Here is a 27565-nt window from a genome sequence, read left to right as displayed (position 1 = left end):
TTAGGCGTTAGCGCGATTCACCGGCTGGAGCCAGTTTCAACGCTTGTTTAGGGGCGTAGGTGCTGGTCGCTGGGGACGAAATCCGCCATTTTCCAAGATGGAGGCCGCGTTTTTGGAGATATCTCGAAATCGCATTTAACTTTTTTTGTTCTCTTGACTTGATCTAGGTCTGTGTAAAATTTCAACTCGATTGCTCGAAATCGAAAAAATGGATTAGGGAGCAGAAGCTCTTCTTAGGGGACGAGAAGGACATTGTCTTTTTCTTTATTCACTTTTTCACACTTTGCTTGGTTCGAACCTCATCAAATTTTGCAATCTGTGAGGAGAGGTACTGAATTACCCGAATCCCAAGCTTTGTCTTCCCCGGTTAGCCAGAAGTACACTTTAACGGCCTTTTCCCGAAATGGCGGTTTAGGGGACGAGAAGCTGATCTTAGGGGACGAGAAGGACGCAGGCTCGCGGATTTCATTAGAAAAGTCACCCTTCCGACTTTGCTTTAGGCTAGCCCTGCATGTTTTCGTGTATGGGAAAGATGTAGCTTCCATCCTAAGAAATTATTTGAGTTTCGCGCCAAAACTGGATTTTCCGTTGAAACTTGAAAAACCGTTAAAATTTAGCATTTTTCATGCATTTCAAATGGAGAATCAAACGTTTCCCGTGACTCGAATCCTACACCCACTGCTTACTTTACCGTCACGTTGTCTTCCAGCCTCCTTCACCTACCACCCTGAGTTAGGCGTTAGCGCGATTCACCGGCTGGAGCCAGTTTCAACGCTTGTTTAGGGGCGAAGGTGCTGGTCGCTGGGGACGAAATCCGCCATTTTCCAAGATGGAGGCCGCGTTTTTGGAAATATCTCGAAATCGCATTTAACTTTTTTTGTTCTCTTGACTTGATCTACGTCTGTGTAAAATTTCAACTCGATTGCTCGAAATCGAAAAATCGGGTGGGGGGGGCGAGAACGACATCGTCTTATTCTTTTTTTCACTTTTTCACACTTTGCTTGGTTCGAACCTCATTGAGAGGTACCGAATTACCCGAATCCCAAGTTTTGTCTTCCTAGGTTAACCACAAGTACACTTTAACGGCCTTTTCCCGAAATGGCGGTTTAGGGGACGAGAAGCTGATCTTAGGGGACGAGAAGGACGCAGGCTCGCGGATTTCATTAGAAAAGTCACACTTCCGACTTTCCTTTAGGCTAGCCCTGCATGTTTTCGTGTAGGGGAATGATGCAGCTTCCCTCCCACCCGATATTATGAGTTTCGCGCCAAAACTGGATTTTCCGTTCAAACTTGAAAAACCGTTAAAATTTAGCATTTTTCATGAATTTCAAATGGAGAATCAAACGTTTCCCGTGACTCGAACACTCCACCCACTGCTTACTTTACCGTCACGTTGTCTTCCAGCCTCCTTCACCTACCACCCTGAGTTAGGCGTTAGCGCGATTCACCGGCTGGAGCCAGTTTCAACGCTTGTTTAGGGGCGTAGGTGCTGGTCGCTGGGGACGAAATCCGCCATTTTCCAAGATGGAGGCCGCGTTTTTGGAGATATCTCGAAATCGCATTTAACTTTTTTTGTTCTCTTGACTTGATCTAGGTCTGTGTAAAATTTCAACTCGATTGCTCGAAATCGAAAAAATGGCTTAGGGAGCGAGAAGCTCTTCTTAGGGGACGAGAAGGACATTGTCTTTTTCTTTATTCACTTTTTCATACTTTGCTTGGTTCGAACCTCATCAAATTTTGCAATCTGTGAGGAGAGGTACTGAATTACCCGAATCCCAAGCTTTGTCTTCCCCGGTTAGCCCGAAGTACACTTTAACGGCCTTTTCCCGAAATGGCGGTTTAGGGGACGAGAAGCTGATCTTAGGGGACGAGAAGGACACAGGCTCGCGGATTTAATTAGAAAAGTCACCCTTCCGACTTTGCTTTAGGCTAGCCCTGCATGTTTTCGTGTATGGGAAAGATGTAGCTTCCATCCTAAGAAATTATTTGAGTTTCGCGCCAAAACTGGATTTTCCGTTGAAACTTGAAAAACCGTTAAAATTTAGCATTTTTCATGCATTTCAAATGGAGAATCAAACGTTTCCCGTGACTCGAATCCTACACCCACTGCTTACTTTACCGTCACGTTGTCTTCCAGCCTCCTTCACCTACCACCCTGAGTTAGGCGTTAGCGCGATTCACCGGCTGGAGCCAGTTTCAACGCTTGTTTAGGGGCGAAGGTGCTGGTCGCTGGGGACGAAATCCGCCATTTTCCAAGATGGAGGCCGCGTTTTTGGAGATATCTCGAAATCGAATTTAACTTTTATTGTTCTCTTGACTTGATCTACGTCTGTGTAAAATTTCAACTCGATTGCTCGAAATCGAAAAAATGGCTTAGGGGGCGAGAAGCTCTTCTTAGGGGACGAGAAGGACATTGTCTTTTTCTTTATTCACTTTTTCATACTTTGCTTGGTTCGAACCTCATCAAATTTTACAATCTGTGAGGAGAGGTACTGAATTACCCGAATCCCAAGCTTTGTCTTCCCCGGTTAACCCGAAGTACACTTTAACGGCCTTTTCCCGAAATGGCGGTTTAGGGGACGAGAAGCTGATCTTAGGGGACGAGAAGGACGCAGGCTCGCGGATTTAATTAGGAAAGTCACCCTTCCGACTTTGCTTTAGGCTAGCCCTGCATGTTTTCGTGTATGGGAAAGATGTGACTTCCATCCTAAGAAATTATTTGAGTTTCGCGCCAAAACTGGATTTTCCGTTGAAACTTGAAAAACCGTTAAAATTTAGCATTTTTCATGCATTTCAAATGGAGAATCAAACGTTTCCCGTGACTCGAATCCTACACCCACTGCTTACTTTATCGTCACGTTGTCTTCCAGCCTCCTTCACCTACCACCCTGAGATAGGCGTTAGCGCGATTCACCGGCTGGAGCCAGTTTCAACGCTTGTTTAGGGGCGAAGGTGCTGGTCGCTGGGGACGAAATCCGCCATTTTCCAAGATGGAGGCCGCGTTTTTGGAAATATCTCGAAATCGCATTTAACTTTTTTTGTTCTCTTGACTTGATCTACGTCTGTGTAAAATTTCAACTCGATTGCTCGAAATCGAAAAAATGGCTTAGGGGGCGAGAAGCTCTTCTTAGGGGACGAGAAGGACATTGTCTTTTTCTTTATTCACTTTTTCATACTTTGCTTGGTTCGAACCTCATCAAATTTTCCAATCTGTGAGGAGAGGTACTGAATTACCCGAATCCCAAGCTTTGTCTTCCCCGGTTAGCCCGAAGTACACTTTAACGGCCTTTTCCCGAAATGGCGGTTTAAGGGACGAGAAGCTGATCTTAGGGGACGAGAAGGACGCAGGCTCGCGGATTTAATTAGAAAAGTCACCCTTCCGACTTTGCTTTAGGCTAGCCCTGCATGTTTTCGTGTATGGGAAAGATGTAGCTTCCATCCTAAGAAATTATTTGAGTTTCGCGCCAAAACTGGATTTTCCGTTGAAACTTGAAAAACCGTTAAAATTTAGCATTTTTCATGCATTTCAAATGGAGAATCAAACGTTTCCCGTGACTCGAATCCTACACCCACTGCTTACTTTACCGTCACGTTGTCTTCCAGCCTCCTTCACCTACCACCCTGAGTTAGGCGTTAGCGCGATTCACCGGCTGGAGCCAGTTTCAACGCTTGTTTAGGGGCGAAGGTGCTGGTCGCTGGGGACGAAATCCGCCATTTTCCAAGATGGAGGCCGCGTTTTTGGAAATATCTCGAAATCGCATTTAACTTTTTTTGTTCTCTTGACTTGATCTACGTCTGTGTAAAATTTCAACTCGATTGCTCGAAATCGAAAAATCGGGGGGGGGGGGCAAGAACGACATCGTCTTTTTCTTTTTTTCACTTTTTCACACTTTGCTTGGTTCGAACCTCATTGAGAGGTACCGAATTACCCGAATCCCAAGTTTTGTCTTCCTAGGTTAACCACAAGTACACTTTAACGGCCTTTTCCCGAAATGGCGGTTTAGGGGACGAGAAGCTGATCTTAGGGGACGAGAAGGACGCAGGCTCGCGGATTTCATTAGAAAAGTCACACTTCCGACTTTCCTTTAGGCTAGCCCTGCATGTTTTCGTGTAGGGGAATGAAGCAGCTTCCCTCCCACCCGATATTATGAGTTTCGCGCCAAAACTGGATTTTCCGTTCAAACTTGAAAAACCGTTAAAATTTAGCATTTTTCATGAATTTCAAATGGAGAATCAAACGTTTCCCGTGACTCGAACACTCCACCCACTGCTTACTTTACCGTCACGTTGTCTTCCAGCCTCCTTCACCTACCACCCTGAGTTAGGCGTTAGCGCGATTCACCGGCTGGAGCCAGTTTCAACGCTTGTTTAGGGGCGTAGGTGCTGGTCGCTGGGGACGAAATCCGCCATTTTCCAAGATGGAGGCCGCGTTTTTGGAGATATCTCGAAATCGCATTTAACTTTTTTTGTTCTCTTGACTTGATCTAGGTCTGTGTAAAATTTCAACTCGATTGCTCGAAATCGAAAAAATGGCTTAGGGAGCGAGCTCTTCTTAGGGGACGAGAAGGACATTGTCTTTTTCTTTATTCACTTTTTCACACTTTGCTTGGTTCGAACCTCATCAAATTTTGCAATCTGTGAGGAGAGGTACTGAATTACCCGAATCCCAAGCTTTCTCTTCCCCGGTTAGCCAGAAGTACACTTTAACGGCCTTTTCCCGAAATGGCGGTTTAGGGGACGAGAAGCTGATCTTAGGGGACGAGAAGGACGCAGGCTCGCGGATTTCATTAGAAAAGTCACACTTCCGACTTTCCTTTAGGCTAGCCCTGCATGTTTTCGTGTAGGGGATTGATGCAGCTTCCCTCCCACCCGATATTATGAGTTTCGCGCCAAAACTGGATTTTCCGTTCAAACTTGAAAAACCGTTAAAATTTAGCATTTTTCATGAATTTCAAATTGAGAATCAAACGTTTCCCGTGACTCGAACACTCCACCCACTGCTTACTTTACCGTCACGTTGTCTTCCAGCCTCCTTCACCTACCACCCTGAGTTAGGCGTTAGCGCGATTCACCGGCTGGAGCCAGTTTCAACGCTTGTTTAGGGGCGTAGGTGCTGGTCGCTGGGGACGAAATCCGACATTTTCCAAGATGGAGGCCGCGTTTTTCAAGATATCTCGAAATCGCATTTAACTTTTTTTGTTCCCTTGACATGATCTACCTCTGTGTAAAATTTGAACTCGATTGCTCGAAATCGAAAAAATGGCTTAGGGGGCGAGAAGCTCTTCTTAGGGGACGAGAAGGACATTGTCTTTTTCTTTATTCACTTTTTCACACTTTGCTTGGTTCGAACCTCATCAAATTTTGCAATCTGTGAGGAGAGGTACTGAATTACCCGAATCCCAAGCTTTGTCTTCCCCGGTTAGCCAGAAGTACACTTTAACGGCCTTTTCCCGAAATGGCGGTTTAGGGGACGAGAAGCTGATCTTAGGGGACGAGAAGGACGCAGGCTCGCGGATTTCATTAGAAAAGTCACACTTCCGACTTTCCTTTAGGCTAGCCCTGCATGTTTTCGTGTAGGGGAATGATGCAGCTTCCCTCCCACCCGATATTATGAGTTTCGCGCCAAAACTGGATTTTCCGTTCAAACTTGAAAAACCGTTAAAATTTAGCATTTTTCATAAATTTCAAATGGAGAATCAAACGTTTCCCGTGACTCGAACACTCCACCCACTGCTTACTTTACCGTCACGTTGTCTTCCAGCCTCCTTCACCTACCACCCTGAGTTAGGCGTTATCGCGATTCACCGGCTGGAGCCAGTTTCAACGCTTGTTTAGGGGCGTAGGTGCTGGTCGCTGGGGACGAAATCCGCCATTTTCCAAGATGGAGGCCGCGTTTTTCAAGATATCTCGAAATCGCATTTAACTTTTTTTGTTCCCTTGACTTGATCTACCTCTGTGTAAAATTTGAACTCGATTGCTCGAAATCGAAAAAATGGCTTAGGGGGCGAGAAGCTCTTCTTAGGGAACGAGAAGGACATTGTATTTTTCTTTATTCACTTTTTCACACTTTGCTTGGTTCGAACCTCATCAAATTTTGCAATCTGTGAGGAGAGGTACTGAATTACCCGAATCCCAAGCTTTGTCTTCCCCGGTTAGCCAGAAGTACACTTTAACGGCCTTTTCCCGAAATGGCGGTTTAGGGGACGAGAAGCTGATCTTAGGGGACGAGAAGGACGCAGGCTCGCGGATTTCATTAGAAAAGTCACACTTCCGACTTTCCTTTAGGCTAGCCCTGCATGTTTTCGTGTAGGGGAATGATGCAGCTTCCCTCCCACCCGATATTATGAGTTTCGCGCCAAAACTGGATTTTCCGTTCAAACTTGAAAAACCGTTAAAATTTAGCATTTTTCATGAATTTCAAATGGAGAATCAAACGTTTCCCGTGACTCGAACACTCCACCCACTGCTTACTTTACCGTCACGTTGTCTTCCAGCCTCCTTCACCTACCACCCTGAGTTAGGCGTTAGCGCGATTCACCGGCTGGAGCCAGTTTCAACGCTTGTTTAGGGGCGTAGGTGCTGGTCGCTGGGGACGAAATCCGCCATTTTCCAAGATGGAGGCCGCGTTTTTCAAGATATCTCGAAATGGCATTTAACTTTTTTTGTTCCCTTGACTTGATCTACCTCTGTGTAAAATTTGAACTCGATTGCTCGAAATCGAAGAAATGGCTCTGGGGTCGAGAAGGGCTCCTTAGGGGACGAGAAGGAGATTGTCCTTTTTTGTTTCTTGAATTTTTCATACTTTGCGTGGTTCGATCGTTACCAAATTTTAATTTTTCAAAGGAGAGGTCCCGAATTACCCGAATCCAAAGTTTGGTATGCCACGGTTAGCCCGAAGTACACTTTAACGGCTTTTCACAAAATGGCGGTTTAGGGGACGAAAAGAACGCAGGATCGCGGATTTAATTAGAAAATTGACACTTGCGACTTTGCTTTAGGCTAGCCCTGCATGTTTTCGTGTACAGGAGTGATGCAGCTTCCATCCTACGAGATATTTTGAGTCTGGCGCCAAAACTCGATTTTCAATTCAAACTTGAAGAACCGTTAAGATTTAGCATTTTTCATTCATTTCAAACGGAGAATCAACCTCTTTCGTGACTCGAACACTCGACCTGCTGCTCACGTGACCTTTAAGTTATCTTCCCGCGTCCTTCCCCTACCACCCTGCGTTAGTGGTTAGTGCGATGCGCCTGCTGAAACCAGTTTGAATGCGTTTTCAGGGGCGGAGGTGCAGGTCCCACTGGAGAAAATCCGCCATTTTCCAAGATGGAGGCCGCGTTTTTCAAGATATCTCGAAATGGCATTTAACTTTTTTTGTTCCCTTGACTTGATCTACCTCTGTGTAAAATTTGAACTCGATTGCTCGAAATCGAAAAAATGGCTTTGGGGGCGAGAAGCTCTTCTTAGGGGACGAGAAGGACATTGTCTTTTTCTTTCTTGAATTTTTCATACTTTGCTTGGTTCGATCTTTACCAAATTTTGCAATCTGGAAGGAGAGGTACCGAGTTACAATAATCCAAATTTGGTGTTACCCGGTTAGCCCGAAGTACACTTTAACGGCCTTTTCCCGAAATAGCCGTTTAGGGGACGAGAAGGACGCAGGCTCGCGGATTTAATTAAAAAAGTCACCCTTCCGACTTTGCTTTAGGCTAACCCTGCATGTTTTCGTGTAGGGGAATGATGCAGCTTCCTTCCCACCCGATATTATGAATTTCGCGCCAAAACTCGATTTTCTGTTCAAACTTGAAAAACCGTTAAGATTTAGCATTTTTCATGAATTTCAAATGGAGAATCAAACGTTTCCCGAGACTCAAACACTCAACCCACTGCTTACTTTACCGTCACGTTATCTTCACATACCACCCTGCGTTTGGGGTTAGCGCGATGCGTCTGCTGGAACCAGTTTAAAAGGGTGTTTAGGGGCGGAGCTGCAAGTCGCTGGGGACGAAATCCGCCATTTTCCAAGATGGAGGCCGCGATTTTGGAGATATCTGAAAATCGCATTCGAAACTTTTATTCCTTTGACCTGGGCTACCTTCTTGCCGAATTTTGATTCCCTAGCTCGAAGTTGAAAATTCTTGAAAAAAATTTTCTAAGTCAAAAAACATATAGAAAACAGCGATTTTGAGGTTCGGGAGTTTTTTTTTCATTATCTACATGCATATACGATTCATTTAAAAAAAAAAAAAAGGTTTTTTGATTCTAGGGTGAAGAGTGACCGTTTTTTAGCCGTTTTCTCTTTGGGGGGTGGGAGGTATCTGGGTGACTTGACACAAGTCTTTCCCAGTTTGGGTATAATAACGGCAATGGACGTAAGGGTGTCCGAGAAAGAAGTTAGGCTGGGAAAAGTGAAGAATGATTGAGTTTTCCCAGTGTGCTTGCACAAAAGGGCAATACCTGCAGAAGCAACCGCATGTGTATTGAGTGTGTGAGAAAGAGAAGTTTCCCAGGCTGTTATAATGGCGGCAATGGGCCGCAGAGTGCTGGTGCGAATTAAAGAGGAGAGGTGGAAAGCTCCATGGTTTATACAGAGCAAATCAATTCTTATTGATACTTGGGGGGAGTAGGTGCCCTGTGAGTAGGTGGCGACCACAGGGCGAAAGAGCAAGTTGGGTCCGCTTGCGAGTCACGGAGAGATGGAGCAACCACCTGCGAGGGCGATGGAACTTGGCTGGAACCACGCTTGCAGTTCGTGATAGATTGCTCTGTCTGGGAAAAGTGAATAATGATTGAGTTTTCCCAGCGTGCTTGCACAAAAGGGCAATACCTGCAGAAGGAACCGCATGTGTATTGAGTCTGGGAGAAATGTGTGAGAAAGAGAAGTTTCCCAGGCTGTTACCGTATATCGGTAGTTAGACCGTCAAACGTTGAGCTTGCGACTAAAGTCGCATAGAAGCAAAGAGAAAGCTTTTCCCAAGCTACTACTCTTTGACTTAAGTTGAGCTTGTATCTGTTGCTTAACGTAACGATAGAGGTGCAAGTTTGCATGGTCAAAAAAGAGTAAATCAATTCATTTTGATATATGGTGGGAAAGGTGGCTCTTGGGCATGCTTAGCATGCTCTTGAGTGATGCCCTGTGTATATGTGGCGAACACAGGGCGATACAGCACCTTGGCCCAGGTTGCGAGTCACGATGAGATGGAACTACTACCACCTCCGAGGACGATGGAGCTTGGCTTGAACCACGCTTGCAGTTCGTGATAGATTGCTCTGTCTGGGAAAAGTGAATAATGATTGAGTTTTCCCAGCGTGCTTGCACAAAAGGGCAATACCTGCAGAAGGAACCGCATGTGTATTGAGTCTGGGAGAAATGTGTGAGAAAGAGAAGTTTCCCAGGCTGTTACCGTATATCGGTAGTTAGACCGTCAAACGTTGAGCTTGCGACTAAAGTCGCATAGAAGCAAGAGAAATAAGGTTTTCCCAAAGCTTTACTCTTTGACTTTAGACAAGCTTGGAGCTTGCGTGACTTGAGGAGGAGAGGTGGAAAGCTCCATGGTTTATACAGAGCAAATCAATTCTTATTGATACTTGGGGGAGTAGGTGCCCTGTGAGTAAGTGGCGACCACAGGGCGAAAGAGCAAGTTGGGTCCGCATGCGAGTCACGGAGAGATGGAGCAACGACCTGCGAGGGCGATGGAACTTGGCTGGAACCACGCTTGCAGTTCGTGATAAATTGCTCTGTCTGGGAAAAGTGAATAATGATTGAGTTTTCCCAGTGTGCTTGCACCAAAGGGCAATGCCTGCAGAAGGAACCGCATGTGTATTGAGTCCGGGAGAAGTGTGTGAGAAAGATAAGTTTCCCAGTCTCTTACCGTATATCGGTACCTAGACCGTCAACCAATGAGCATTCGACTCTAGTCGCAAAGAGGAAGCTTTTCCCAAGCTATTACTCTTTGACCTTAGTTGAGCTTGCATCTGTTGCTTAACGTAACGATGGAGGTGCAAGTTTGCATGGTTAAAAAAGAGTAAATCAATTCATATTGATATATGATGGGAATGGAGGCTCTTGTGCTTGCTAAGCATGCTCTTGATCGATGCCCTGTGCATTACGTGGCGAGCACAGGGCGATACAGCACCTTTGCACAGGTTGCGAGTCACGAAGAGCTGGAACAACCACCTCCGAGGGCGAAGGAGCTTGACTTGAACCACGCTTGGAGTTTCAGATAGATTTTTCTGTCTGGGCAAACTTAAGGAGTTGTGTGTTTCCCAGGCTCTTACCGTATATCGGTACATAGACCGTCAACCAATGAGCATAAGACTCTAGTCGCAAAGAGAAATCTTTTCCCAAGCTACTACTCTTTGACTGTAGTTGAGCTTGCATCTGTTGCTTAATGTAACCATAGAGGTGCAAGTTTGCATAGTTAAAAAAGAGTAAATCAATTCATATTGATATATGGTGGGAATGGAGGCTCTTGTGCTTGCTAAGCATGCTCTTGAGCGATGCCCTGTGCATTACGTGGCGAGCACAGGGCGATACAGCACCTTTGCACAGGTTGCGAGTCACGAAGAGCTTGGCTTGAACCACGCTTGGAGTTTCAGATAGATTTTTCTGTCTGGGCAAACTTAAGGAGTTGTGTGTTTCCCAGGCTCTTACCGTATATCGGTACATAGACCGTCAACCAATGAGCATAAGACTCTAGTCGCAAAGAGAAATCTTTTCCCAAGCTACTACTCTTTGAATGTAGTTGAGCTTGCATCTGTTGCTTAATGTAACCATAGAGGTGCAAGTTTGCATCGTTAAAAAAGAGTAAATCAATTCATATTGATATATGGTGGGAATGGAGGCTCTTGTGCTTGCTAAGCATGCTCTTGAGCGATGCCCTGTGCATTACGTGGCGAGCACAGGGCGATACAGCACCTTTGCACAGGTTGCGAGTCACGAAGAGCTTGGCTTGAACCACGCTTGGAGTTTCAGATAGATTTTTCTGTCTGGGCAAACTTAAGGAGTTGTGTGTTTCCCAGGCTCTTACCGTATATCGGTACATAGACCGTCAACCAATGAGCATAAGACTCTAGTCGCAAAGAGAAATCTTTTCCCAAGCTACTACTCTTTGACTGTAGTTGAGCTTGCATCTGTTGCTTAATGTAACCATAGAGGTGCAAGTTTGCATAGTTAAAAAAGAGTAAATCAATTCATATTGATATATGGTGGGAATGGAGGCTCTTGTGCTTGCTAAGCATGCTCTTGAGCGATGCCCTGTGCATTACGTGGCGAGCACAGGGCGATACAGCACCTTTGCACAGGTTGCGAGTCACGAAGAGCTTGGCTTGAACCACGCTTGGAGTTTCAGATAGATTTTTCTGTCTGGGCAAACTTAAGGAGTTGTGTGTTTCCCAGGCTCTTACCGTATATCGGTACATAGACCGTCAATCAATGAGCATAAGACTCTAGTCGCAAAGAGAAATCTTTTCCCAAGCTACTACTCTTTGACTGTAGTTGAGCTTGCATCTGTTGCTTAATGTAACCATAGAGGTGCAAGTTTGCATCGTTAAAAAAGAGTAAATCAATTCATATTGATATATGGTGGGAATGGAGGCTCTTGTGCTTGCTAAGCATGCTCTTGAGCGATGCCCTGTGCATTACGTGGCGAGCACAGGGCGATATAGCAAGCTTGTCCCACTTGCGAGTCACGTTGAGGTGAAGCAACCACCTCAGAGGTGCATGGACCTCTGTTCAGGCATCGACCTTAAGGCTCTAGTCTAATTCGAATCCAACTGTTCACCCGCCACGCAAGCAACCGGGGAGGTAGGTATACCAATCGGTATCAATGCCTCCGCTGTCGGTCAACCGCCGTTTGCAATTTCGTGGATGGAGTAGGGATCATCCTATCGGATGAGACCCGAAGCGAACGTTAGCTATGCGTTCAAAGGCCACCCCACTCTTGTGGGAGTTTTGGGTTTTTCTTTTCCGCAAAGCATTGCAGTATTCATAGTTTGCGGAAAAGCCACGACACTCGTCGTTGTTTCTGCACCGTGTCCGAGTAAGTGACAGAGCCGCGTATGCGGGAGGGTAGCCTGCCTTGGAAGACTGGTTCCACCGAACGACTCTAGGTTGAACCTGAACCAAGTTTGTTGCTGCTAACTTGTCAGCCCTCGGACTCGGTGGTTCGCCTCCGACACATGACGTAACCGTTTGAGCGGTAACCCCTCTGCTCTTCCGAACAACTGTAGGTCGAGCACCCCCGAGGGTAACTCCTTAGCCCACGGAACAACACCTTGAACTGACTTAACCACGCGTGTGGGGGAACGTGCTTACCTCAGCTCTTCCGAACGCCTTTAAGTCGAGCCTGCACCGAGGTAAGTACGACTACTTGTCAAAGTAAGGTGCCGACTGGCGACGGAGACTCCCAAAGGGTTCTTACTTCCTACCCCCCGCTCTTCCGAACAACTGTAGGTTGAGCGGTAACCCTCGGATAAACGCCTTGAAGTGACTTACCCACCTGTGTGGGGAAGCTTGCCTACCTCCAGCTCTTCCGAACGACTCTAGGTCGAGCCTGCACGGAGGGAAAGCAGAGCCACCCGTCAAAGTAAGGTGCCGAAAAATGCCTCTCAAACGGATAACTTGCCTACCTCTGTTCTTCCGAACGACTTTAGGCTGAGCACTCTGAGGGAAAGCAAGGAAGCTCGTCAACCGTTGGACGCCGAGCGAGTTTAGATAACCGGTCGTGTGGGAGTACTTGCCCAACTCTGCTCTTCCGAACGAATGTAGGCTGAGCACTCTGAGGGAAAGCAAGTTAGCTTGTCAGCCCTCGTTACCGAGACGTGACGAGACATCAATCGACGGAAAACAGGATTCTTGCCTACCTCGGGAACTCCGGCTCATCCGAACGACTCTAGGTTGAAGCCTGCACCGAGGGAAAGCAAGTTTCGCCGTCGTTTGATGGTAAGTTGGCCACCTCCGTTCTTCCGAACGACTCTAGGTTGAGCGAAGGAGCAAGCCGACAGCGTCAGACTTCGGTCAGCGGGAAGTGACACAAGGTACCCGACCGGTGTTTTATTGCCTACCTTGGGAACTCCGGCTCATCCGAACGACTCTAGGATGAAGCCTGCACCAAGGGAAAGCATGCGAGCTATCTTTTCCCGCTCGGTGACGGCGATGCCTTCTCTGTTTGTGTTGCATCGTTTCCGGAGTTGACCTGTCCGCTCTGCCTACTTCGGGAACTCCGGCTCAACCGAACGACTCTAGGTTGAAGCCTGCACCGAGGGAAAGCAGCAGATCTGTCAACCTCGGTTGCGATGCAACCTAAACACGAAGGTTCCTGAGAACTTTGTACGGGTTGCCGTCGAAGCGTGCGTTCTCCGGAGCGCCGTCTTGAGTGGCTGCCTGTAGCCGTACAGGCACGGATGTTCGCTGGGAGCTCCCAGCCTCCCAGGCCAGGAACAGAACCAAGACGCGGGCACGGTGCCAATCGAAGAAGTCGGTTCGCCGTTCCCGCGCGCAAACGAACGTCTCGAAGTTTCCAGCTTTAAAAGCGGAACTACGTAGGCCTCTAACCAAAGTAGTGGGAGTAGCAGTATGTTTTCGGGAAACCGGTGTAACCTGTTGTTCACGCAGCAGTGTTGCGTTGCCTAAGTTAGTGGCGAGCCGCTTTCCTTGCTTAAAACATGGCACTCTGCCTCGCGCGAGTGCTGCATACGCACCGTATGCACCGTACCCTGGTTGATCCTGCCAGTAGTCATATGCTCGTCTCAAAGCCTAAGCCATGCATGTCTCAGTACAGACTTGACCAAAGTGAAACCGCGAATGGCTCATTACATCAGATATGGTTCCTTAGATCGTACGCATCCTACTTGGATACCTGTGGCAATTCCAGAGCTAATACATGCTCACGGCGTCTCCGGCCGGGCAACCGGACGGGGTGCCGTTACCTTTAAAAGACCAAACGGTCCGCTTCTGCGGGCCGACTCATTTGGTGACTCTAAGTAACCTCTAGGCAGATCGCACGGTCAAGCACCGGCGACGCATCTATCAAATGTCTGCCTCATCACACTGGATGGTGGGTTATTGGCCCACCATGGTGATTACGGGTAACGGGGAATCAGGGTTCGATTCCGGAGAGGGAGCCTGAGAAACGGCTACCACATCTATGGAAGGCAGCAGGCACGCAAATTACCCACTCCCGGCACGGGGAGGTAGTGACGAAAAATATCGATGCGGGACTCATCCGAGGCCCCGTAATCGGAATGTATCCACCCTAAACGTTTGGGTGAACCTATCGGAGTGCAAGTCTGGTGCCAGCAGACGCGGTAAGTCCAGCTCCGATAGCGTATACTGAAGTTGCTGCGGTTAAAAAGCTCGTAGTTGGATCTGGGTCTCGGGCGGTCGGTTCGCCGTCAGGCGTTGAATTGGCCGTACCGGACATCTTCTCGGTTTCCTCGGTCTGCTCTTCACCGAGTGGATCGTGGCATTCCGGGACGTTTACTTTGAACAAATTAAAGTGCTCAAAGCAGGCTATTTGCCTCGATTCTCCTTGCATGGAATAATGGAACAGGACCTCGGTTCTCTCTGTTGGTTTTCGAACCAGAGGTAATGATTAAAAGGGATTGACGGGGGCATTAGTATTGCGAGGGGAGAGGTGAAATTCTTGGATCCTCGCAAGACTACCTACAGCGAAAGCATTTGCCAAGAATGTCTTCATTAATCAAGAACGAAAGTTAGAGGTTCGAAGGCGATTAGATACCGCCCTAGTTCTAACCATAAACGATGCCATCCAGCGATGCGCAAGGTTCAAGATGACCTTGCGCGAAGCCCACGGGAAACCTGAGGTTTCGGGTTCCGGGGGGAGTATGGTTGCAAAGCTGAAACTTAAAGGAATTGACGGAAGGGCACCACAAGGCGTGGGACGTGCGGCTCAACTTGACTCAACACGGCAAAACTTACCAGGCCCGGACACCGTAAGGATTGACAGATTGGGAGCTCTCTCTTGATTCGGTGGATGGTGGTGCATGGCCGATTTTAGTTGGTGGAGCGATTTGTCTGCTTGATTGCGATAACGAGCGAGACTCCTGCCTATTAACTAGGCGTCGGGGTACGTGTACCCCCGGCGCATCAAACCTCTTCTTAGAGGGACCGGTTGTCGCAAGCAGCAAGAGTGGGAGCTATATCAGGTCAGTGATGCCCTTAGATGCTCTGGGCCGCACGCGCGTCACACTGAAGGAGACAACGCGTCTTCCCCTGCCGAGAGGTACGGGTAACCGCTGAACCTCCTTCGTGATAGGGACCGGGGATTGAAATTGTTCCCCGCTAACGAGGAATGCCCAGTAAGCGCGAGTCATCAGCTCGCGTTGATCGAGTCCCTGCCCTTTGTGCACACCGCCCGTCGATGCATCCGATCGAGTGATACGGTGAGGCCTTTGGACCGGCGCCCTGCCACCTTAAGCAGGAACCGTCGGGAAGACGGCCGAACCTGGTCACTTAGAGGAAGCAAAAGTCGTAACAAGGTTTGGGTAGGAGAACCTGCCCAAGGATCATTACCGTACGGTATATCCGCTTCTTCCTCCAAAACTTATGGTAGTACGCAGATCCGCACGAGCGTGGAAGGGACCCAAGGGGGCCCTGGAGCCTGCGGATATGTATATATCGAGTCCAGATCACTGTGTCTTGTGCAGCTTGGCCGACCACGGTGAGCCTTGCTGTAGAGCACGAAGCACGTTAATAGGGGTAGGTGAGTCTCGACCTTTAAAGGTATCGCCCCGCAAAAACATGCACCCGAACCCCGTCTCGAGGCCTTGGAGACGGTGGGGGTAGGTATCATCCGGGGAGGCTCGCGAGGGCGCTTCCCGATGAACAGACACATTATTCCGCCGGAGTGCGACCTGTCGCACTCCAGCAAACCACAAACAACCCCAGGCGGGGGATCACTTGGCTCGTGGGTCGATGAAGAACGCAGCTAGCTGCGAGTCAACTTGCGATCTGCAAAACAGAGAGCATCGACGGTTTCGAATGCACATTGCGGCCCGGGTCTTTACCTGGGTCGGTCCTGGTCGAGTGTCGGAAGTTTCAAAGTGAAGTGCTCTTAGGAGCACAGCGCGTGTAACAGCACGCCACGAGAGTCTTGCGGCCGCCTCTCTCCCAGAGGTAAGAGCGGTCGCGAGGTCGAATCCGAAAAAGGATCATTAGGAGTCGGCCGTGAGGTCGTCTCCTCCTCAGAGGAAGCCTTACACCTGCTCGTCCCTAGCCTTCCAAACAAATGGAAGAACCGGTCTCTCTGATCATATAGGTGGTTGTCGTATCATGTCATATAGGTGGTTGAAGGGTTAAGGATCGTTCCTCGGCCCCCAACGGGGGCAGTCCCCCTCGCAGGGATTGCCTGGCTGAGCGGGTGTGCGGAGTAAGCTCGATCCCCCCTTTACATCACCGACAGTAGATCCGCGCGAGCTAAGAAGGGACCTTGAACTAGCGAGTCCTGGAGCTGGCGGATCTTTCGTTAGGTAGGAGAGACCGGAAAACCTGCCAAGCAAGCAAACAAACTGGGGCCAAGCTTTAAGTGTTCTGTGTGGCGGAGACCACACTAATGCCTGGCAAGGAAGGTTTCCAACGTTCGGAAGGATGGGGATATGCCGGCAGGCTCGCGAGGCAACCTGGTGTGTGTTCAGCAAGGCAATTTTCTGAAATTGCAGGTGCACTTGCAAGAGATGAACTGAACAAGCATATACTGAGCGGACAAAGATGAACTGAGCAGACTCTAACAATCAACATGGCCGGCTTCCTGGAGCCGGCGGATGTTATCACGCACCCAGGTTGTTCGAGCAGGCACGCTGGTGCGAGAGGCGTAAGAGACTTAAACACCCGACCTCGACTCAGGGTTGACCACCCGCACGATTTAAGCATATCAATATGCGGAGGAAAAGAAAATAACAATGATTCCCTCGGTAGCCGCGAGCGAAAAGGGAGAAGCCCGTCACCCAAGCCTCCGGCACGGTTATCCGAGCCGGCGGGCGATTTGGTGGAAGGGAGCGTCCGTAAATCCCGCTCGGCGGGAGGTTCTAAGTGTAACTTGAAAGGACCAACATCCCACAGAGGGTGCTAGGCCCGTGCGAACCTCCGCCTTGCCGAGTCGGGCTGGGCGCTTTCCCAAGGATTCGGGATGCTCTGGAATGCATCCCTAAGTGGGAGGTAGATTCCTCCTAAGGCTAAATATCACCACGAGACCGATAGCGAACAAGTACCGCGAGGGAAAGTTGAAAAGAACTTTGAAGAGAGAGTTCAAGAGTACGTGAAACCGCCTGGGGGTCAAACGGATGGAGCTCGAGAGTTCGATGGGGGAAGGTGATTCAAGGGTTAAGGACCAAGTCTCCGGCCCCCGAGCGGGGTTGTCCCCTTCCTTAGGGACCTCCCGTCTGCGAGGGTGCGTCCGGGACAGTCCCCCTTCATTCCGCGCCCGGTAGGGCACCGCGGCTCGTTGGGATCCGTCCTAAGGGCCTGGGGTGGAGCTCTCCGGCTCGTCCGGAGAACCCCCGGTGACCCGGATGGAACCCGACGGCTCATGGGCAGGCCTGGGGATCCGCCGCCGTTTTTAGGCGGAAGGCGTAGAGGTCGCAGCAATGTGGCGTGCCTGGCAGTGTCCCCCCGTCCCCCGCTCGGGAGCGGGGGTTCGCGGGGGGCGTACTGTGAGCCCCGGGCCCGTGCGGTGTTCAACAAGTGGCCCATCCGACCCGTCTTGAAACACGGACCAAGGAGTCTAGCGCGTGGGCGAGTCTAAGGGAATCACTAAACCCGAAGGCGCAGTCAAAGCGACTGGGACGATCGAGGTGACCCGGAGTCGCTCAACGAAGGGCCCTCGCGCAGTCCCGGGGCGATCCCCCACCTCCGGGTGCGGGGATCGTACCTAAGAGCCCACTCGCTGGGACCCGAAAGATGGTGAACTATGCTCGGCCAGGACGAATCCAGGGGAAACCCTGGTGGAAGTCCGAACCGTCTCTGACGTGCAAATCGACCGCCTGAGCTAAGCATAGTGGCGAAAGGCCAATCGAACCGTCTAGTAGCTGGTTCCCTCCGAAGTGTCCCTCAGGACAGCTGGCGCTCGCAAGGGGGGTCCATCCCGGTAAAGCGAATGACCGGGGGCCTCGGGGCCGAAACGGCCTCGACCCACTCTCAAACTCTGAACGGGATGGAGGTCCCGCTTGCCCCTAGGGCGAAGCGGGGCCTTCTTTTCAGGACCCGAGTGCTCAGTGGGCCGCTCCTGGTAAGCAGGACTGGCGCTGTGGGATGAACCAAACGCCGGGTTAAGGCGCCTGAATCGACGCTGTTCAAACCACGAAAGGCGTCGGTTGCTCAAGACAGCAGGGCGGTGGCCATGGAAGTCGGCATCCGCTAAGGAGTGTGTAACGACTCACCTGCCGAAGCAACCGGCCCTGAAAATGGATGGCAATCGAACGTCGTGCCTATACCCGGCCGCCGCCGCAATGCTAATGCATTGGCATCAATGCAAGAATGATGCGGCGGTGAGTAGGAGGGCGCGGAGGTGAGCGTGGAAGGGTCTGGGCGCGAGCCTGCCTGGAGCCGCCGTCGTTGCAGATCTTGGTGGTAGTAGCAAATAATCTGATGAGACCTCGCTGAGGTCAGACGTGGAGAAGGGTTCCGCCTCAACAGCAGTTGCAGGCGGGTGAGCCGGTCCTTAGAACGCGGAGAACTCCCACCGATGCGTCGGGTCAGTTTCGTGCCTGCCATTACCTCCTATACCTCCGGGTGTAGTGTAGTGGTTAGCGCGACGCGCCGGCGTCTCGGCCGCGGTCGAAAGGGAAGTGGGGTATCCAGCCCCCCGCCGCGTCTCGGGACCGGGAGTGCGTCGCGGGTTCCCTCGAAGTCCGTAAGTCCAGGTAACTGGTGGCACCAGGAGAATCCGTCGGGTCCCGGGGGCAGAGTTGTCTGTTCTGTCAGAGCGATCCCCTACGCTCCCCGGAATCTTCCCAGAAGGAGAAGGGGACACTGGGGAAAGCTAAGAGAACCGTAGTTGGGTGCGGTTTCCCCGGGTGCCCGTCGGACCTTGAAAATCTTGGTGGGAACAGCGCAGCAGAGTTCCGAGGCCTGGCCGTACCCGAATCCGCATCTGGCCTCCGAGGTAAAGAGCCTCTTGACGATAGACTAATGTGGGTAAGGGAAGTCGGCAATTTGGATCCGTAACTTCGGAACAAGGATTGGCTCTGGGGACCGGGGCTGGTCGGGGCCCGGGGGGTCACCGCGGGTTCGGTCCGGCGTGGGTCTTTAGCGAGGGGCTGGCTCCCGAGCGTGGACCGCGCGTCGGACTTCCGCGAGCGTCCCTGGGCTCTCTGAGGGGAACGCACCGAACCCCTTGCCCCCCTCGGGGGTGCTCGGGGGAAGGTGCCTCCCCTCGAGTCGGCCGCCGACGAACGGTCGACTCAGAACCGGCACGGACCAGGGGAATCCGACTGTTTAATTAAAACATAGCATCCCGACAGCCTGGAAGGGTGTTGACGGGATGTGATTTCTGCCCAGTGCTCTGAATGTCGCGCTGAAGAAATTCAGGGAAGCGCGGGTAAACGGCGGGAGTAACTATGACTCTCTTAAGGTAGCCAAATGCCTCGTCATCTGATTAGTGACGCGCATGAATGGATTAACGAGATTCCCTCTGTCCCTACCTACACAGCCAAGGGAACGGGCTTGGAGAATGTCAGCGGGGAAAGAAGACCCTGTTGAGCTTGACTCTAGTCTGCCGCTGTCGGGAGACGTGACGAGGTGTAGCATAAGTGGGAGGGCTCCTTCGGGTGCCCGCCGGTGAAATACCACTACTCTCACTGTTTCCCGACTCACCCGGTTGGGCGGGACGCGGGCGTCGGGGTTCCCCATCCTCGTCGCACGCCGTTCGCGAACCAAGGCCCCTGCTACTGGCCGGCCGGACCGGACTCCTGGTCCGTGCCGGACAGGGGGCCGACCCGATCCGGGGACAACGGCAGGCGGGGAGTTCGTCTGGGGCGGAACATCTGTCAAAGGATAACGCAGGTGTCCTAAGGGCGGCTCACCGAGGCCAGAAACCTCGGGTAGAGCGAAAGGGCAAAAGCCGCCTTGATCCGCACCCTCAGTACGGGTGGGACCCGGGAAACCGGGGCCTATCGATCCTCCCCGTCCGAAGGATCTTCGGCGGGAGGTGACAGAAAAGTTACCACAGGGATAACTGGCTCGTGGCCGCCAAGCGTTCATAGCGACGCGGCTTTTTGATTCTTCGATGTCGGCTCTTCTTACCGTGGGGACGCAGCGCTCCCCAAGCGTATGATTGTTCACCAACCAACAAGGAACGTGAGCTGGGTTTAGACCGTTGTGAAACAGGTTAGTTTTATCCTCCTGGCGTTTAGAACGCGGCCAAGGTAATCCTGGTTAGTACGAGAGGAACCCCAGGTTCGGACCAATGGTACCGCGCTGGTTCGATCGAACCTTGGTGCGAAGCTACGTCCGACGGCTGAAGCCTGATCGCCTCTAAGGCCGAAGCTGTGCCCGGAGCTGCGTGACCGTGGGTCCCTGCACTCTGAAAGGCAGAACCACCAACGCTGGACCCCCTCACGGGGGACCGGTAAGGCGAGGAGCCACCAAACGGGTGGGGAAACTCACCCAAGGCTCCCCGCGAGTAGTGCCATCGAGACTCCGCCCACTTGCCCCACTGACCGAGGTCTTTGGGATTCTAGATGGGGATTCACGGGGTAATCAAGCACTCGGACGTAGGGACCCTTGAACCACTCGTAGACGACTTGAGTATCTGGCGGGGCGTCGTGAGCGGTGAAGCCTCCGTACGGTGGCGACCCGTTGAAAGGCAGCCCTCGCTTGCAGGTTCGTGCTGTCTGCTGCACGGCACCTGATTAAAGCAAGCAAGCAACTCCTATTCTCTGTTAGGAGGACCCTTCCGGGACCTTCGCCGGGAGTCCAGACCCCGGTTTCGACCGGGGGAGGACACCCAAACCGGCAGCCGGCACTACGCTGGTGGGTGGTGCCGGCCACCGGGGCTTCCAGCATTTGGCGGATAGCTGGACTTGGGGTTTATCACCCAGCCGACCAAAAGACTGACAACCCAGGTTAACCTGGGAGTGCGGAAACTCTTGGAGAATGTCAGCGGCGGGGAAAGAAGACCCTGTTGAGCTTGACTCTAGCCTGCCGCTGTCGGGAGACGTGACGAGGTGTAGCATAAGTGAGGGCTCCTTCGGGTGCCCGCCGGTGAAATACCACAATGTAAGTGACAGGCACTTGGAAATGTGCATTCATGAATGAATGCAATGCGTGAGTCTGCCACCTTGGAACCTGATGTTGAGCCTTTCGATGACGGTATCTATATAATAGAAACTTGAGGAGGCGACATACTGCCAGGAGCACATCACCGGTGCGGGGGAGCAAAGAGAGCTCTCCCTTCTCCGGCTCGGCGGTCCCAACGTTTGGTTGGAGATCGGCGAGCATTCGGAGGCGCTTGGGTTGGTCGGCTTGGTGCTGTCCATTCCTCGGATGTGACTCTACACGGCGGTGGACATTTAGGAAGGCCTTCTGGGCCTTCCCACGGGGGTCACCCTTTCTAATAAGGGCGATCCCCAAGCCATCGGCCGGCATGCGGCCGATGGGGCTTCCGGCGGGTGGCGGATCGCCGGACTTGGGGTTTGTGGGTAACAGATTGCGTTGTACCTATAACCCAGCCGCCCAAATGCTTAAGGCCTTCGAGGACGGGACCTATATAATAGGAGCTTGAGTTGGCCAAATTGAAGTATGTGCCAAATGAGGGTCCAACTTTGGTAGGGTGACGTGGAAGTAAGCGTTCCTCACTATTCCGTGCCGCGGAGGGGCCCTTGGTACGTGGTACGATGGATGCTGTAGGTGGCCGAAAAATCCTCACCTTCTTTGCGAAAGGCCACTCGCGGAGAGGTTTGGTTCTGTCATCCCTATCGTCGTTGGAACCAGATTTGAGCACTTGCTGAAATTGAGAGAATCCGCACTCTAGCGAGAAAGACCGATGCCTGCCAAGCATCTTAAACGAATGCAGTTGGCCGACCAAGGTGAGCCACTGCGAGCAAGGTTTGAGCACTTGCTGAAAGCGAGAGAATCCGCACTCTCGCAAGAAAGACCGATGCCTGCCAAGCATCTTAAACGAATGCAGTTGGCCGACCAAGGTGAGCCACTGCAAGCAAGGTTTGAGCACTTGCTGAAAGCGAGAGAATCCGCACTCTCGCAAGAAAGAAAGACCGATGCCTGCCAAGCATCTTAAACGAATGCAGTTGGCCGACCAAGGTGAGCCACTGCAAGCAAGATGGGTACTTGCTAAGAACAGATCCGCGCGGAGTTCGTGATGTCGGTTTCACGGCACCCGGCGGTTTCTGTCTGTCTCTTTAAGGATGCCCCCTCGGGGGCATTCGCCGGGAGTCCAGACCCCGGCCGGTTTCGGCCGGCCGGGGGAGGACTCCCTAACCGGCAGCCGGCACCCACGTGCCGGCCGGCGGGGCTTCCGGCATGTGGCGGATAGCTGGACTTGGGGGTTTTTGGGTCCGTGTACGGCACGGGACCCTACAACCCAGCCGACCAAAATACTGACACCCCAGGTTAACGTGGGAGTGCTGAAAGGCTTGGAGAATGTCAGCGGCGGGGAAGGAAGACCCTGTTGAGCTTGACTCTAGCCTGCCGCTGTCGGGAGACGTGACGAGGTGTAGCATAAGTGGGAGGGCTCCTTCGGGTGCCCGCCGGTGAAATACCACCAATCCCGACGGTCGGCTCTTGCTGTAGAGCACTGGAAATTGGCGTTGATGGTGCTTGGCGGAGGTAGGAGAATGCGGATGATTCTGCAATGAATAGCAATCGGTGCTGGGTAGCCGAGTGCTGGGCTGAAGAGAGTGTCGTCTTCAAGACAGACACCTGCGGAGCTTGAGACTCTAGTCGGCACGTGTGTGCCTGCCTCCTTGAATCGAGCCTTCGATGACGGGACCTATATAATAGGAGCTTGAGTTGGCTTGCATTCAAGTATGACGCCCTGGAACTGGTCCGCAATCTTTCTTACCTTCACACCGAGCTGCCGCGGAGAGTCACATCCACGGAGTGCACGGCACCGACGCGGGGGAAGATTATTCTCCCGCAGTTACCAGTTTACTTGGTGACATCCGATCCAATGTTTGTATAGGTGTGCAATTTTATCTCTAAAAGAAAGGTGACAGGACTTGCCCGGCAGTCACATCCATCGGAGGAGGGCCTCCACCCGGGGCTCTCCGCCGGAAGTCCAGACCCCGGCCGGTTTCGGCCGGCCGGGGGAGGACTTCCAAACCGGCGGCATTCACGCAAGTGTTCGCCGCCGGGGCTTCCAGCATGTGGCGGATAGCTGGACTTGGGGTTTTTTGGGTCCGTGTACGGCACGGGAACCTACAACCCAGCCGACCAAAATACTGACACCCCAGGTTAACCTGGGAGTGCGGAAAGGCTTGGACAATGTCAGCGGCGGGGAAAGAAGACCTTGTTGAGCTTGACTCTAGCCTGCCGCTGTCGGGAGACGTGACGAGGTGTAGCATAAGTGGAAGGGCTCCTTCGGGTGCCCGCCGGTGAAATACCACCAATCCCGACGGTCGGCTCTTGCTGTAGAGCACTGGAAATTGTCGTTGATGGTGCTTGGTGGAGGTAGGAGATATGCGGATGATTCTGCAATGAATAGCAATCGGTGCAGGGTAGCCGAGTGCTGGGCTGAAGAGAGTGTCGTCTTTAAGACGTACACTTGCGGAGCTTGAGACTCTAGTCTGCACGTGTGTGCCTCCTTGAATCGAGCCTTCGAGGACGGGACCTATATAATAGGAGCTTGAGTTGGCTGCATTCAAGTGTGACGCCCTGGAACTCGTCGGCAATCTTCCGCAGCTCACCGCCTTCACATCGAGCTGCCGCCAGCGACGTGGAGAGTCACATCCAAGTAATGCTCAGCACCGACGCGGGGGAAAATTATTCCCCCGCAGTCACATCCATCGGCAGCGCAGGTGCGCGCAATGTTTCCACCGAAGTGGAGAGTCACAGCCAGGCCAAGTGTAGCAATAGAACCTGATTGAAACAAGCAACTCCTAGAGTAGGAGGGCCTCCACCCGGGGCTCTCCGCCGGAAGTCCAGACCCCGGCCGGTTTCGGCCGGCTGGGGGAGGACTTCCAAACCGGCGGCCGGCACGCATGTATCGGTCGCCGGGGCTTCCAGCATGTGGCGGATAGCTGGACTTGGGGTTTTTAGGGTATCCCGTGACTTGGTTGCCCTACGACCCAGCCGGCCAAAAGACATGCATCCCAGTTTAGCTCGCTGTAGAGCACTGGAAATTGACCGGCACTTGTAAATGTGCCGGCAGATAGAGGTGTCTTGTGCAGTTAGGTTGAGCTTAACTGTAGAGCACCGGACCAAAAGCACGTTAATAATGATTGAAATTGACCGGCACTTGTGCCGGCCAGCATTCAACCGTATATCGGTTGATTGAGCTTAAGACTCTAGTCGCATTTAATGAAAGTGCATGAATGAATGAATGCAATGGAGTAGGAGGGCTTCCACGCGGAGCTCTCCGCCGGAGGTTCAGACCCCGGCCGGTTTCGTTCGGCTGGGGGAGAACTTCCAAACCGGCGGCCGGCACGCATGTATCGGTCGCCGGGGCTTCCAGCATGTGGCGGATAGCTGGACTTGGGGTTTTTAGGGTATCCCGTGACTTGGTTGCCCTACGACCCAGCCGACCAAAAGACATGCATCCCAGTTTAGCTCGCTGTAGAGCACTGGAAATTGACCGGCACTTGTAAATGTGCCGGCAGATAGAGGTGTCTTGTGCAGTTAGGTTGAGCTTAACTGTAGAGCACCGGACCAAAAGCACGTTAATAATGATTGAAATTGACCGGCACTTGTGCCGGCCAGCATTCAACCGTATATCGGTTGATTGAGCTTAAGACTCTAGTCGCATTTAATGAAAGTGCATGAATGAATGAATGCAATGGAGTAGGAGGGCTTCCACGCGGAGCTCTCCGCCGGAGGTTCAGACCCCGGCCGGTTTCGGTCGGCTGGGGGAGAACTTCCAAACCGGCGGCCGGCACGCATGTATCGGTCGCCGGGGCTTCCAGCATGTGGCGGATAGCTGGACTTGGGGTTTTTAGGGTATCCCGTGACTTGGTTGCCCTACGACCCCGGCCGACCAAAAGACATGTATCCCAGTTTAGCTCGCTGTAGAGCACTGGAACTTGCAAATGTGCAGTTAGGCACTTGTGCCGGCCAGCATTCAACCGTATATCGGTTGATGGAGCTAAAGACTAGTCGCATTTAACCCTGGAATGGTACCTATGCGTCTAAGAAACGTAGTTCAGTGGAAGAACAGCGGCCATCTTGTTTCGGGGGGGAACCTTACTCCCGCCTCCCAGGTATGCTTCAACGGAAACTCTCTTGGCAAGTCAGTGTTCCTCAGATTGCCGAGCAGTTCACGTCAAGATCAGTGTTTTGTTTTTTCCAAAGCCTAGTACGCCTGTGAGACGTATTGATACCATTTAACGTAAATTTTCCTACGCCTGTCAGGCGTATTGGTACCATTCATGTGGTAGTGTTCCTACGTTTGCCAGACGTATTAGTGCCATTCACGAGGTAGTGTTTCTACGTTTGCCAGACGTGTTGGTACCATTCATGAGGTAGTGTTCCTACGTTTGCCAGGCGTGTTGGTACCGTTGATGAGTTAGATTAGATTAGATTAGATTTATTTCTTTTTGTGCGAGCCATAGGCTGTACGCACTACATATTTTTGATTTTTCTACACTATTTTGTTACATTTAGTTTTCGTTTAAGCTGTCTCTTACTTTGTTCCCTATGTACACATTCTTCCCCTCCCTCTACAGTTCTTCTTCCAGTCTTTCTCCTCACTTCTCTTTTCCTGCACTCTCACCAAAACACGCATACATTTTGCTTTACACACACTACACACACACTTACACTATAAAGATGGCTCGTCTGGAGCATGATCACTCATTTCGTTGCCTTCTCTAATAGCTTTCTCCCGCCGTTCTCTTACTTCTCCCAGGTATTTCCCCACTTGCTGCCCCCCTTCTTTTATCTTTATTCTGTCGTCTACCACTTCTATCACCTCCCTACCTGTTAAGTTTTTCATCCATTTGTCCCTTAGGTCACGTGTAGAAGGGCAGTTCAGTAGGATATGCTTGTCCGTCTCCTCCCCATCGCACAAAGGACATATCGTTTCCCCTGCTTCGTTTCTCTTTCTTAGTTGTTTCCATCCCCCTAATCTGAACCATGCCAGTGCGCCTCTTTCATTTTTTCCCACCACCTGGATATATTTCGTATGATTACATAGGTACCTACCTTATTGTTCCAGATGTCTGTCACAAACACAAGCAAAACATTCACTACTGAAGATGAGATTTTACAAGAACTGCAACTTCAGTTAGATGAATCCGATTGCAGCGAGGTTGAAGACGAAATTGAAGTGGATCAAGATGCCTTTCCTGAGGATCCTGACGATACCGACTTGGACCCAGACTATGAACCTTCGTCAGAAGAAGCAGCAGCACAATCATCTCGGCCTTCAGCTGTTTCTAAATCAAGTTCGTCAAGAGCTGAAGGCAAGCAAAAGTCAGGACCTGCAAAACAACCTCCAAAGTCAGGTGAAAAGAGGAAGAGGTCAGCCGAAGGAAATGATGACCATTCAACAAACAAAAGATTAAAACCTGAATGTGACGATATGTTCGGGCGTAACGGGTTTGCTTGGAAAACTGTTCCCATTTCTAACACATCTGGAAAAGCCGCAGCTAAAAACATTGTACATGTCAAACGAAAAACAAAAAACGAAGCTGTAGATGTTTCTGACCCTGTTGAATGTTTTAACGTCTTCTTTACCTCAACAATGTTGGACATGATCCTGCACAACACAAATGAGGAAATTGCAAGACAAAGGGAGTCTTATAAAAACAAGAATGCTTCTGCTTTGAAGGACGTTTCATTGGCTGAACTGAGAGCACTCCTCGGTGTGACAATTCTCGCAGGGGCCAAGAAAGACAACCATATGAAGTTACAAACATTACATGACACAAAGGAATGCGGCGAAAAATATCATGCATCATTTTCTGTGCAGAGACATCACTTCTTGCTCAACACTCTTCGCTTTGATTCTCGAGAAACTCGTGAGGAAAGGAAGATAACTGATAAGTTTGCACCCGTACGGGATATATGGAACATGCTGATTGAGCAATGCATATCAAATTATGAACCAAGTACCTACATGACAATTGATGAGCAACTAGTGCCATTCCGAGGACGAGTCGGGTTTAAAATGCACATCCCAAACAAACCAGCAAAGTATGGGATAAAAATTGTGATGCTTTGCGACCAAGGAACGAATTACATGGTAAATGCGATCCCGTACCTTGGTAAAGGAACTACACCTTCAGGCACGCCTGCAGCAGATTACTTTGTTGAAAAGCTAACAGACATCATCCAAAATTCAAGTCGTAATGTTACAATGGATAATTGGTTTTCCAGCATCCAGTTAGCTAAGAAAATGGCAGAAAGAGGCCTCACAATGATTGGGACGACGAA

At 51.0% G+C, this 27565-nt stretch overlaps 3 non-coding genes across 3 annotated transcripts; all 3 read left to right on the top strand.

The window, feature by feature from the left end:
• The first annotated feature begins 13713 nt into the window (after positions 1-13713).
• On the top strand, positions 13714-15534 carry LOC146001804 (small subunit ribosomal RNA). The gene has a single exon (XR_014443606.1). It is a non-coding gene; the product is annotated as a small subunit ribosomal RNA (ribosomal RNA).
• A 368-nt stretch (positions 15535-15902) lies between these two features.
• On the top strand, positions 15903-16054 carry LOC146001809 (5.8S ribosomal RNA). Its single transcript, XR_014443609.1, has one exon. It is a non-coding gene; the product is annotated as a 5.8S ribosomal RNA (ribosomal RNA).
• Positions 16055-16850: 796 nt separating this feature from the next.
• LOC146001805 (large subunit ribosomal RNA) lies at positions 16851-20845 on the top strand. The gene has a single exon (XR_014443607.1). It is a non-coding gene; the product is annotated as a large subunit ribosomal RNA (ribosomal RNA).
• The last annotated feature ends 6720 nt before the right edge of the window (positions 20846-27565 follow it).

The sequence above is a fragment of the Lepisma saccharinum genome, chromosome 17 (genome assembly GCF_977018435.1).
Source record: "Lepisma saccharinum chromosome 17, izLepSacc3.1, whole genome shotgun sequence".
Lineage (NCBI taxonomy): Eukaryota > Metazoa > Arthropoda > Insecta > Zygentoma > Lepismatidae > Lepisma > Lepisma saccharinum.
Note: the sequence above shows the minus strand (reverse complement) of the source record. Positions and strands in the feature narration are given on the sequence as shown.